Source organism: Bos javanicus, chromosome 18 (genome assembly GCF_032452875.1).
Source record: "Bos javanicus breed banteng chromosome 18, ARS-OSU_banteng_1.0, whole genome shotgun sequence".
Classification (NCBI taxonomy): domain Eukaryota; kingdom Metazoa; phylum Chordata; class Mammalia; order Artiodactyla; family Bovidae; genus Bos; species Bos javanicus.
Window position 1 is genome coordinate 40,912,387 of NC_083885.1, and position 12,290 is coordinate 40,924,676.

The 12,290-nt window shown below is 50.4% G+C and overlaps 1 protein-coding gene across 18 annotated transcripts in view; it reads left to right on the forward strand.

Annotated features, from left to right (window-relative positions):
• The window catches only part of ZNF536 (zinc finger protein 536), a 449,324-nt gene that overhangs the window by 847 nt on the left and 436,187 nt on the right, over positions 1–12,290 (forward strand). For 10 of the 18 annotated variants that reach the window (XM_061387866.1, XM_061387863.1, XM_061387860.1 and 7 more), the window contains exon 1: positions 76–164. The exons of 3 other annotated variants lie outside the window; for them this stretch is intronic. The gene's annotated coding sequence lies outside the window, so the exon portion shown is untranslated. 5 more of the 18 variants (XM_061387862.1, XM_061387869.1, XM_061387878.1 and 2 more) reach the window with 4 other exon arrangements.

Genomic DNA, 12,290 nt, shown 5'->3' on the forward strand with positions numbered 1-12,290 from the left:
TGGGCGAGCGAGGCGCGCGAGCAGGGCGCCCGTCCCCCCTCAGCCCCGGAAAATGATCAAGTCAATCATGTGGACATGTTTCATTATTCATTGAACACAATCTTTTACAACGCTCCGTTTACGTGCCCGAGTTTGCTCCCGACGCCCGCGTTTCAGTGTTTAAGGTAAGGAAAACAAAGGTGGGGGGGTCTTGGGGCGCGGCGCGGTGGGGGTGGGGGGCCGGGGGGGCGCGGCGGTGGGGGGATGGCCCTGGCGTCCGGGAGGTGGCAAAGTGAGTTTGGACTCTTGGCGCGGCCCCCCCGTCCCCTCCCCCTCCCCATCTCCGCGAGGCCTGCCGCCGGGTTCCTTCTCGCCCCACCGCGATTAAAAAATATGGTCTAATTAAATATCCGTGGCTGTGACGTTGGCGAGAGAAGCTGTCAGCGGGGGGAAAAAAAGAGGAAGAAACCGAGAAAGCGGCGGCGGCCGGGCATCGAAGGGCGCTAGAGAACTTCGGCGGCGAGCGGGACCCGCGCCTGGGCCGCCGCCTCCCCCGCCGCGGTCCCGGGACCGTTACTTTGAAAAGGAGCCGCCGGGCCTCGCGCCGGGCGCGCCAGCGGGACCCCGCGCCCCGCTCCGGGCCCAGCCCGCACCCCCCAGCCGCGCGCGGCCCGCGAGCCGCTCTCGGCCCCGGGAAACTTTCAAAAGGGTCTGGGGGGTGGGGGGAGTCTGTGGAGACTGGGAGCCCGGGGCCGCGGAAACTTCTGCTCAAGTGACTTTCCCCATTTTCTCCTTTGCCTGAGAATTGTGCGCCCCTCGCTCCCTTTCTTCCTTCGCGCCTCGCTGCGGGATTCCGGCCCCGCCGCCGGGGGGTAGAAAGGGTAATTTGTAATTTTTTTTTTTTAATCAAAGTTAGCCGATGCTTACAGTGTGTCAAACTCGCGGGCGCCAAGGGCCGCTGAGACCTGCCATTTTGTGTTTGCATTGGCCTCCTGTACCCGGGGAGTCGGGCGAGGCCAAGGCCGGGGGCTCGGTAGGGCCGGGGTGTCAGGGTCCGAACTCGCGACCCCAGGAAAGGCCGTGGCGCCTGCCAGCGCAGGTGGTGACCGCAGCACCTGCCCTAGCCTATCCCAGGCCCGGGGGGCCAATCCTGGGGCCAAAAATAAAAATAAAGAGATAAATAAGTAACAGGTTATGGAGGGAGCTGAGCCGGCCAGCCCGGGGCTGGAGAAATGAGGCCAATCAGAGTGGGGGAGTACGGGCGTGGGGGCTTAGGAAGGCGGGGAGACGGAGGGTTGGGGTTGTCTGGGAAGAGCGCAATTTGGGGGAACGGAATCCCCAGGCCAGATGTATGACTGGGAGGAGAATGATCTTTGCTGATAAACCTTTCTGTTTGCTTCAAGACATTTTTTGAAGATGAAGAATTGAGGAAAACAGTCGTAGGCGGGACCAGGATGTATTTTAGGCAAAAAAAAAAAAGGGGGGGGGAGCTTTTCTTTGATGATGAGTAGGAAAGTGTCCAGATCTCGACGCGCCCATCTGTTGCAGTTTTGCAAATAATTTAAAATATAGATATCTGTATATAGATGGATGTGTGTAAAGTGGAAGGTGGAAACGCAGGCGCTGGGAAGTTAGGAAAAAGAATGAAAAGGGGATTCGGGGGCAGAGATCTGTCCCCAGCCCACTCTTCTGAGAAAACTCCTGCAGGGCTTTCTTTGGGGACAGGTGGAAAGTTGTCTCCCCTCCTTTTCACACTTCTGTATTGTGAACGTTCCTATGTCCGCCTCCCGGCGAACGTGCACACAACCCTCGAGTTAGGTGGAAGGTCGGACTATCGATTGGGGGTGGGCAGGGGACCGCGCAGGCCTGAGCAAAGAGCGGGGGCGAGGAGGGGCAGGGCGGGGTCCCAGCCCCGCGCGCCGGTCGCAGCCACGGCTGGGTTTTGTTTGCCGGATATTGTTATGTCTAACGAGTGCCTCACAGGAGACGTGATTTGTCAGCCGCCTTCGTTTTCACTTCAGCAGAAAATACGGCGGCTGCGCGGCGTCCTGGCCTGCGGGTCGGGGAGCCCGCGGGCGCTGGTGGGCGCGCAAGAGTGCGTGCGGGTGGGAGCGGGCGGCCGGCCGGCCGCTGGTAGGGGCAGTGGGCCGGGCGGGGTGAGTGCGCGCGCGGTGCCGGCCCCGGCTGCTCCTGCGCCTTCTCCCGGCAGCCGCCGCCGCTGTGCAGTTTAGCAGAAAACCGACAGGGGCCGCGTTTGCTGAGCGCATCCGGCCGCAGGGCAGCCCGAGCGGGCCGCGGGGCCGGGCTGGCCGGTGTAGACTCAGGGAGGGGGTTGGGGGGAGGACAGGCGGGGAGGGGCACGAGAAGCAGGCTGGGCCAGAGTGCTCTCCACCGCCAGTGTCCGTTGTCCCCGGTGTCCCGGGCACGTTGGGCAGCCCCTGGAGCCCTGGCCTTGCGCCCCCGCCCCCAACCAGGGCTTAGGTGAACTTGGGGTGGGGTGAGCGTGCGTGCGTGCGTGTGTGTGTATGTGTGTGTGTGTGTGGCGGGGGGGAGGTTAGACTGGGAACGCGCTGTTTTCTTTTCCAGTTTGATATTAGCAACTGGATTTTTACTTTGAGACCGGCTTTGCTCACTGCTGGGGTTGGGAGGGGGCGATCTTTTCCCATCACTCACATCTTTGTTCATTGTTCACTGAGTGGAAGGCAGGCGACTTAAAGAGACGAAAGAGGAAAAAGAGGGGGAGCAAGAAGAGGGAAGGAAGAGAGGCGCGGGGAAAGCGTCCCCGCCCCCGCCCGGGTCGGGTTGGACGGTGAAACAGTAAACCCGCGCACGGAGGGTCGCCGGGAAAGTGGACATTACCGCTTTAATTAACTTCGAGATGCTCCGGCGGCGGGACCTGGCGTAGCCGTGACGCGCCCCCATAAATCTGCCCGGCCCGGGGCTGCTCCGAGAACTCGTACAGTAGCGGCGTCAGACTCGACGCGCGCCTCCCAGTCCGGAGCCTATTTGCATAATTGGATCTTTCTTTCTTCTTTTTTTTTTCTTTCTTTTTTCCTTTCCCCTCATTCTCCCTCCCTGAAACTTGTTTGAAAACCCAAGTGAAAACTGCGACGACCTGCACGCTCAAAAGCGAGTGCCAAGTAAGTGCCCTGCCGTGGCCTCGGTGCGCCCCGAGGTTAGCGCGCAAAGCAGGCGAGCGAGGTGCCCTGGCGCCGTGCGCTGCCGGGCGGGCCTCGGCGGAGGGCTGCTCGCTGGCTGGAGGACTGCAGCCGCCGGCTCCGGTGCTCCCGGCTAGCAGCTTGCACAACTTTTCCCCCCTCTGCTCCCGAGTTTTCGGGTCAGGTGAGGTGTTTGGGCCAGGCGTGTACCTGTAGCGAGAATCGGGAGGCGATCATTGGGACGCGGTGGAGTTGGGCATCTCGGGTCCTGGCGGGTAGTCGGTCCCCGCCGCGGTGGAGGGTAGAGCTGCGAGCCAGAGAGCGAGCCGGGCCGGCTGCTAGTCGCGCCGCGCCGCGTCTGCAGCTCGTCGCCAAATGCCTCCCCCATTATTCTAAGGTTTGTGTCTCTGGCTGTGTGTGTGTGTGTGTGTGTGTGTGTGTGTGTGTGTGTGTGTGTGATCGGCTGTGCTTTAAAAAGAAAGGAAAGCAAGCACAACAAGAGCAAGAAGGGCTTCTCCCTTAGCTCCTTCCCTCCCCCCCCTCCAATTTCTCCAGCATCATTTATTTCTAGTGCTCGAAGGAGAGTGTGCAGGGCTTCTTTACTAAAGACAGAGTCACCGAGAGACTGACAATTCTGTTGGAAATGCCATAAATTCTATAGCCAAAATGTAGCTACATTCATAAAATATCAACCGTGGCCTGTCCAGATAAGTGATTTTATAATATCTCAAATTTTATTAAAAACACAATAGTGTATTATTTATTTACATGTTCAGAACCTGGGGAAAAGTAGATTTTCTTGGGAGAAGACTGTAACCCTAGTTTCTGTTTGCTAGGAAATTTGCTGGCAGCTCGGCCCACCAGCCTGACGGGAAGGGGCAGGGGACTCAGCTTTGGCCTGGGGAGACGCAGGGGCGCAGCGGGCAACCCTCCGGCCTCTGCTTGGGGAGAGCCTAAGGCTTCTGGCTGAAGGCTGCTTTAGTTATGATGTCATTCTGATAGCGGAGTGCAAATGTCTCCTGATTCCACCATTAACCGCCTGGCTGATTTGCTTGGTAATGATAGCACTGCCGTCCAGCGCTTTGACAAATGCAGGCCCGCAGAGCCCTAGGAATTAACTCCCCCTCCACCCCCAGGAAGAAGTGAGCTGCCAGAAGTCTCACTACTGGGACCCTGACTTGAACTTTTTAGTGCCTGAGTCCAGACACTAACAAGGATGACAGGCCCCTAGATTGAGGGATCCCTGTTTTCCCAAAGTTTGGAAAACTTTTAGAAGGCTTCAATCTACAGAATACCCTTAAGCTGGTAACACTTGATTTGGGTTGTGACCAGGCAGAGGCATTTTTTTGATCTGATGGATGGCTGGGACCCCAGGTTTCTCTGGGGCCATTGCATAGAAAACGGGATTGTGACATCTGCTTCCTACCTTCAGTCCCTTAACTGTGACTTTATGTTAATATCACTGCAAGTAAACCGGATTTAGTGTGGATTTTTAAATAGTGTACAATGATTTAAGATTTCTTTTGATTTACTGTTCAAATGAAATTTGCATAAATGTGATGAAAATGAACTTAACATCTGGGCATATGAAAAAAGGTTAGTACCTCATATGTCATCTGCAGAGAAAGTCTCTAAAATGCTTTCACCCTAAACTGGGTTCGGGGAAACAGTTCCTGGAGACATAAATGGTAATTATGGAAAACCTGGAGAAAGCGCTTTCAATAAATTTGCATTCTCTTGGACCACTGCTCTGAAAACCCATCTTGTTCTGTGCCTGGAGTGCTTAACTTCTGAGCAAGCTTGAGATCTCACAACTCAGCAAGTTAACTGCTGGCTGGGGCTGTCTTCACGGAAGACATAGGGCAGAATAAGGAGAGACAGTCACGCTGCTCTGGTCCAAGCCGGAGGCCAGTAACCCCCATTATGAGAGAGGACAGGGAGGTGGCCAGGATGTGCAGCCCTACTAACCACAGCTGCCCATTGGGTATTGAAGGCAGTGCTGAGATGTAGAATCATTCATTGCCTGCTGAGCCCCAAAAAGCTGACAGATTAGGTTGTCTACTCTGCCTTAGGTAACCAAAGAAATTTCCACCAGATCAGACCTATAAAATCCAAGAGCCCATTCAAATGAACTCTGAACTTCACCTTTCTGAGCAAGAGAAACTTATCTCTGGCATAAGGGAATCAGAGTTAAACAGCCTTTCCCAAACGTGGTTGCCTTTTGCTCAAAAGTTGGCTGTGAATGGCACAGGTGTTTTTAAAGTGCCTTGAATGGAAGGGGAAAAAAAGACAGCAATGATGCTCATGAGAATATAGATGAACTTATTTTTTTTAAAGAAGAGGATCATAAAAGAAGAAAGCAAATAGATTTATTTTTCCAGTTTGAATGAGGACAATTATAGCTTTTTAACGTCTTTGGATTTAGTGTTTTTAATAAGCCTTTTAAGTAAGCTGAAATATCAGCTTGCATTTTGTTCTCAGCATTATTTAAAGTGAGACTTGACGCAAGTTTAAAAACAGAAGTGAGCTTTTTGTAGGTCAGCTTTTGTCCATGCTGAGGTTGGGAGTCCCCCACAAACCTCTGCCAGGACCCTGAGCAGATGAGAGTGCTCAGCCCCGCTTCACCCTGTCTCCAGGTGAGATAGATTTGGGCTGGAAGGCTGCCGGCGGTCAGGTGACCTGATGCTATCTCCCAGACTGTGAAGGTTGGATTTTGGAGTCTAAAAGCAAGATGCAAGTTCACTGACATGGGAGAGACTCACATCTGCTAGTAGGGGCTTGTGAGCCGAGTAGCTCAGTGAAACCATGCCTGTCATGCACACCGGCCGCCCCGTCTTGGACATGCCATTGCAGGACAGCAGAGACGCTGGAGGGAAAGGAGCTGTCCTAGGCAAGGTGGGGGTGGAGGGTCTGACTGGTGTGGCTCATTGTGTTTTACCTGGTCTTGTGGTACCTGTTTGGGAGTTGTTGAGAGAGGGGCCTTTTGTTAAGGAGAGGGTTGCTTGCTCAGGTCTGGGCTGTCTAGGCCACCCTTGGTGGCATTGAATGCCATAGAGGGTAAGAGCCGAGCTAACTTAGAGAGTCCTATGTGCAATCAAACCGAGCTAAGCCAGGGAGTTGGCCCACCAGGATCTCAGTTGTGGTGATGCTGGGGTGTGTGTGTGTGTGTGCACGCTGGAGAGGGTGTTCTTGCTAGAAACACCTGTTATGAGATGATTTCCTATTTATTCACAGTGTATTACCCAGGGTAGATTAGTGAGTTTATCAGTGTCTGTGCACAGTGGAAGGACTGGGGCTAAAAGAGCTGAAGGAATCACAAAGTGGAGGGGGACATGTATGATCAGAAGATGGACCCTAAAGAATGCAGGCCCCCTTTCCTACATCATTGTGCAGAGAGCAGGGCTGGTTTTAGTGGACTCTCTTGGCTGTTAGAAAATGTTACCCATGCAGCTTTCACTTAAAAAAATCATTGTAGATCTTTGGGTTCTCTTATACTGGAGTTTTTGCTGCTACAGAGGGCATTGCTGCTGCTGCTAAGTCGCTTTAGTTGTATCCGACTCTGTGCGACCCCATAGATGGCAGCCCACCAGGCTCCCCCATCTCTGGGATTCTCCAGGCAAGAACACTGGAGTGGGTTGCCATTTCCTTCTCCAATGCAGGAAAGTGAAAAGTGAAAGTGAAGTCGCTCAGTCGTGTCCAACTCTTAGCGACCCCATGGACTGTAGCCCACCAGGCTCCTCCGTCCATGAGATTTTCCAGGCAAGAGTACTGGAGTAGGGTGCCATTGCGTTGTCCGACAGAGGGCATTGAGCGCTTGGCTTTTCGCAGCCTCTGAGCATGCTAGAGGTCAGGTTTATCTGCCCTAAGAGACCAGATCCAGGTGAGGCCTTTGGTGGGACTTGCCAGGCTGGCCTGAACATTGTTTCTCTAGACCGGGGTTTCTCAAGTGTGACACTAAGGATGTTACCCACTTGTAGACTCTGTCCTGTGTTTTATAGGATGTTGAGCAGCATTCCTGACCTCTACCCACTAGACGCCAGTAGCTCTCCCCAGTTGTGACAATCAAACGTGTCTCCAGACATCTGCATACATCCCCCTGGGGGAAATCAGGTTCACTTCCCACAGCTTTTATGTGCCAGGCCCCATCCTGGGCATCTCAAGGGGCACAGGGAAGTCTGACCCTCAAGGAGCGCACAGCCTGGTGGGGAGACACGTGTGTCCCAGTGCCCTGGGATACCAGGGCCTGTACCACATGGGGGCAGAACTGGGGGTCTGAGAGGAAGGGGAATGTCAATTCACAGTAGAGGAATACCTGGGTGGAGGGTGTCTGGGGCTCAACTCTGTTTTTATTGTTAGTTACACCCTGAAAATGGCCCTGCCAGTGAGAGCTGTGTTTCTGGGCTCCCTGACTGTGACAGGCAAACCAAGAAGTATAAGGCAACAGTTCTCAGACTCTGAATTGAGGCTGGGCGTCCTGCTGGCAGGGTGATGACAGTGGCTTATTTCTGTGCATTCACTACATGGCAGTCATGGGTTCTAAGCACTCGACTTGTTTAATCCTTACAGCCTCTCTATGAGCAGGTACTATATTTGTCCCAAATTTCAGGAAGGGAACCTCAGACATTGAGAGAGGGGAGTGGAGGATCCAGGATTAGAACCCATCCAACCTGCCTCTGGAGTTGTCACATTCAACCCCACTCCTGCCCAGAACACCTCCCTTGACCCATGGCTAGCTGCCCTTTCTGAGGGCACACTCACCACAGAACCCCTGGAATTCCATCATTGACCCACCAAGCTCATCCACACAGAGCCAGCAGCCCCTTTTAAGGGACACAGATCTCCAAGTGGGGCCTCTGGGTGGTAGTGGCAGGAAGGTTATGCAGATACATTAAGAGATGCAAGAAGGAAAATTAGTTTGTAGGGTCCCCCTCCTCTACCTACCTATTCTTACTCCGTAGCTTTACAATGAGAAAATTAAGTGCCATTTTGACACAGGAAAAATGATCACCGTAGGCTTGAGCTGACATTAACCCGAAAGTTTTCTATCAAGGCTTTGATCACCTGAGCTGTGTTTAGCTTTGGTTACTGAGGTGGGCTTGTCTCTTGTACTCCGCCCCACCCTGTTCTCTCTGTCTCTGCTAGTCCTTCAGCTCAGTCCCTCACGATCTTTTAGCCTGTATTGGTTGTTATCGAACACACATTCACCCGTACACATAGGCAGGATGAAGTAACCCTATTTAGGTTGTGAAAGCCAACCCACAGAGCCTCTAAAGTTGAGATTAATCACAGAAATGCCCATCTCAGCCTTAATTACAATGACGTTCTTACTTGCATGTCTGAGGTTTCAAAATAATTCCTATAGATTTGGATGAGATTTTGGTTCGTGGAAGGGCTAGATGGTAGGGCTCTCAGGGAACATTAATGCCTGTAGTTTCTAGGCACCTGAGAAGGCAGGGTCTGGGGCCTCTCTGTAGGTGTGCAGAGGTGGCCAGACATAGCCACCAGCAGTGGCTGCTCTTGGGTGCCTGCCTTATGCCAGACCCTGCACTCTGCACCTTGGATTTGTAGTCTTAAGGAGACCTTTTGACAACAGAGTGAAGGGCATCCCTCGGCTCGGTTTCACCAGTGGGCAGACTGAGAGGTGTGGCCACTTGTTGCAGCTACAAGCCAGGGTTCGAAGCCAGCCTCATTAGCCCTGGGTGTCACACTGCTGACCTGTCTGCACCGCTGCCTCCCTACTCAGTACTCAGGACTGTGAGTGCAATCCTCCTTCCCTGTCATAGTAACTCGCCTTTCTCATGGAAGTTAAAAATGTAAACCAGAACTTGCTACTTGGAGAACATATGCATTGTTATAAATTTGTTTTCAAGAGGGAGAAAATATTTGGAAACTGTATCAGCTAAACTGTATCAACTATAGAGAAGCAAACAGATCACAGACCACATAGATATTATATATGGAATTTAATTTCTTGAATAGCTTGATTATTTAATTTTATCTTTCAAAATATCTGGAAATACTTATTTCTTATTGACTAGAGAAGAAAGTGGCACGATTTTTTTTGTTGTTGTTCTTTAAATTTTTTAAAAAATTCTTTATTAAAATCTATTAAAGTCAAGTCAAGCAAAGCCTTCCAAATTGTTACAGAAAGGCTGTTATTTCTATGAAGTCTATTGAAGGGGGTGGGAAATCTTATCAAAATTACAGCTAAAGTGCTTTAATTATTTTGCCTCCTCGGCCAGGGCTCGCAGTCTGGGGGTTGTAATCTATTGATGCCAAGTGGCTATTTCAGCAGCCTTAAATCTGTACCGAGCAGAGAGCATCTCACTGGTGAAACATGGCTGGATCTGGCAGTTAAACTCTGCAGGATTCCTGCAGCATCTGAGAAACTTTATTCACAAACATTTTCCACCTGAAAGAGGGTCAGCTCTGGTGGGTGGCAATCCTGCTCTGAGAGCCAAGAAGAGTTCAAAAGGTGGGAAAGTGCAGTGTGGGAATGTGGGAGAGGGAAAAGCTGCCACATGCGGACATTAAAGGATTTCATCTGTGCAGCCAAAACCTCTTCGATGGTGGAGGGCGGCCTCTGCACTGGTCCCCACTGCCAGTAGGTCTCCTCGAGTCCTCGGGCTGCTCTGAGCCATCTGAAGCCCAGCTCCACCAGGAACTCTCATGGACTCTGGAAGCACTATTTCTTAAGCAAAATGCCAGACACCCTGTCTGCAGTTCTTTTCTGAGCTCATTGATTTGACAACTTAATATCTATTTTCTGTGTGCTTTTTGTTTTGTTTCATTCTCCCCTCTTCCCAGCCTCCACCGCCGCCCCCCCACCCATTTCCTCCTTTTCAGCTGTTTTCACCCTTTGCACACAAATTTCTGAAACTATATTTAAAAAGCTTTCGTTGAAGTCTGGTGGGGGACCGTTTGAATTTTAGTCTTATTTAAAATTCTCCTCTAGCATATTTTAGAGGCAGAAGGACAGACACGATGAGACGAACGTTTGCATCATCTGAAAATGTATTGATTAAAGCCCATAAGGTGGCAGTTTCCCCTTTAATAACTGCTGCCACCCCGAGGAAGACACAGTGGCTTCCTAAGTGCGTGACAAATGAGGGGCTCACCCAGGATCTGGTCATCTCATTGGCATTTCCCGTGACAATGCTTCTGTGATGTAACCAGTGGTGATATGCTTGCCTTTTGGGGGGGATGTGCGTTCCGTGCCTTCTGGCATGTTTATTCTTTAGCAATGGCTGTCTGGTGAGGTCAAGTAATATATTGCAGATTATCGGAGTACGTAACATTTTCAAAACCCTCCTGGAAGAACTGGCTGCGTTTTGACACACTGCCCTTTTATCTCAGTGATACCAGCAACTTGATCCTCACATTTCCCTCCTGTCTCAAAAGGTTGACAGGAGCTAGATCCGTTGTGAGACGTTTTTCCAGGGACTGCTGGCTCTGCCTGAATCAGGAGCCTGGCTGCTCAGGTGACAAATACCAGGCCCTTTTGTGGATCGTGGGGACTACTGGGGTCTGCTATTCAGAAAACTTTCTCTCCCTTTGCATGATAATATTGTTCTGATAAAATTCGTGTAATTCTTGTGTGTGATCTCCAAATACCACCTTCCATAAAATAATTTGTTTATTGATCTAAAGAAGGAGTGGTTTCCAGCTCTTTCGTTCCTTGGGACAGACTTTTCGAGTTAAAATCTGTCTCTTTGACTCTCTACTGCTAGAGGTTGGCCTCCTGTGGAGGTCGGGCAAAGGGGTTAGGCGACCTGGGGAGGCTGGGGACTAAGCACTTTTTTCTTTAGGAACCAGGGCTGAGCAGAATTCAAGGTGCAATTCTAATAGAACAGTCTGTGCTTAAATGGACTGATATTTGTGTTTGCCCATCTCCATCTTGAAGGCAAGTGAATTAAATCATTGCTGCACGGGGGAGCAGTGCAGGGGGCCCTCTTTTTATTAATTTCTATCATCAGCCAACTGTTAACCCTTAGATTAACACAAAGAAACTTTGTGTTCCTTCCTACTTTCTGTATCATTGCTCCGGAAGGAACAACTGCCGGGGAATTCTTTGTGTGCATTTTATTTGCTAATTAAATTTTTTGCAACGGTTACACAGTACACGTTTTGCTTGATATATCAGTATCTATAAGTTAGTTTTTTGCATTATTTACTTTTTAGGGGTGTTCCCTCTTTCATTGCATGATTAAGATGCTTATTTCACTGAGCTGGAAACATCGAGTTTGTAAATGAGGAAGAGCTAGAAGCGTTTTTGTTATTGTTTTTCAGCAGTGTAACACAGTAATAAAGAGCTCAGGACCAGTCAGATGGGACCAGGCTCGATACCCAGCGCCACTCCTTCCAAGATCTTTGAGAGCAGGGCATTTTCTGTCTTTAAGCCTCAGTTTTCTCATCCGTAGAATTGGAATATTTTTTTCCTCCCGAATTGAGTCATCAGAATTAAAAGAGAAAATGATTACTTAATGAGCCCAGAGACCAGCTATTCTACAAATGGCCAGCTAATATTATTACTTGTATTGTACATTTTGTTAAATATTTTAGGAATGAAAACCCTACCCCACACAATAGCCATCAATCACTTGCAAAGCCTAGTGAGCTGTCATTCCTCTTTTGTTTCCCTGACTGGTCTTTGGAGTTATTTATCTGGGAATCAATAAGTATCAGCTGATTGATTTCCTATACATTTCAGAAGATGCATTTTAAAGGGTCAGCTGAGTTTATGGAAGGTTATGGAATGGGGGTAGGGTTTAAGTCTTCACTAAACAAATATGCTCATTCCAATCTATCAAGTGTTCGCACTGTGTTCCCAAACCACACACACACACACACACACACACCATACCACACCACACCATACCACACCCTGGTTGTAGCAATCTTGGTAGGAACATTATGCACCTTACTCTTTATCTTTGCCCTGGATCCAAGCCAAAGGCCCCAAGGAGGCACTACTGTCATTCATTCCTTCTTCATTCATTCATTCAATCTTTTAAAAAAATATGTATTAAGTGTATTCTGTGTCCTAGGCAGATTAGTGGTGTGGAGAGCAGAATCACTTTTGAGGGTGTTATACCAAGACCAAAGTACAAGTGTAGGCAGTGAAGATGATGCTTTAGGTTCCAGGTTCCAAAA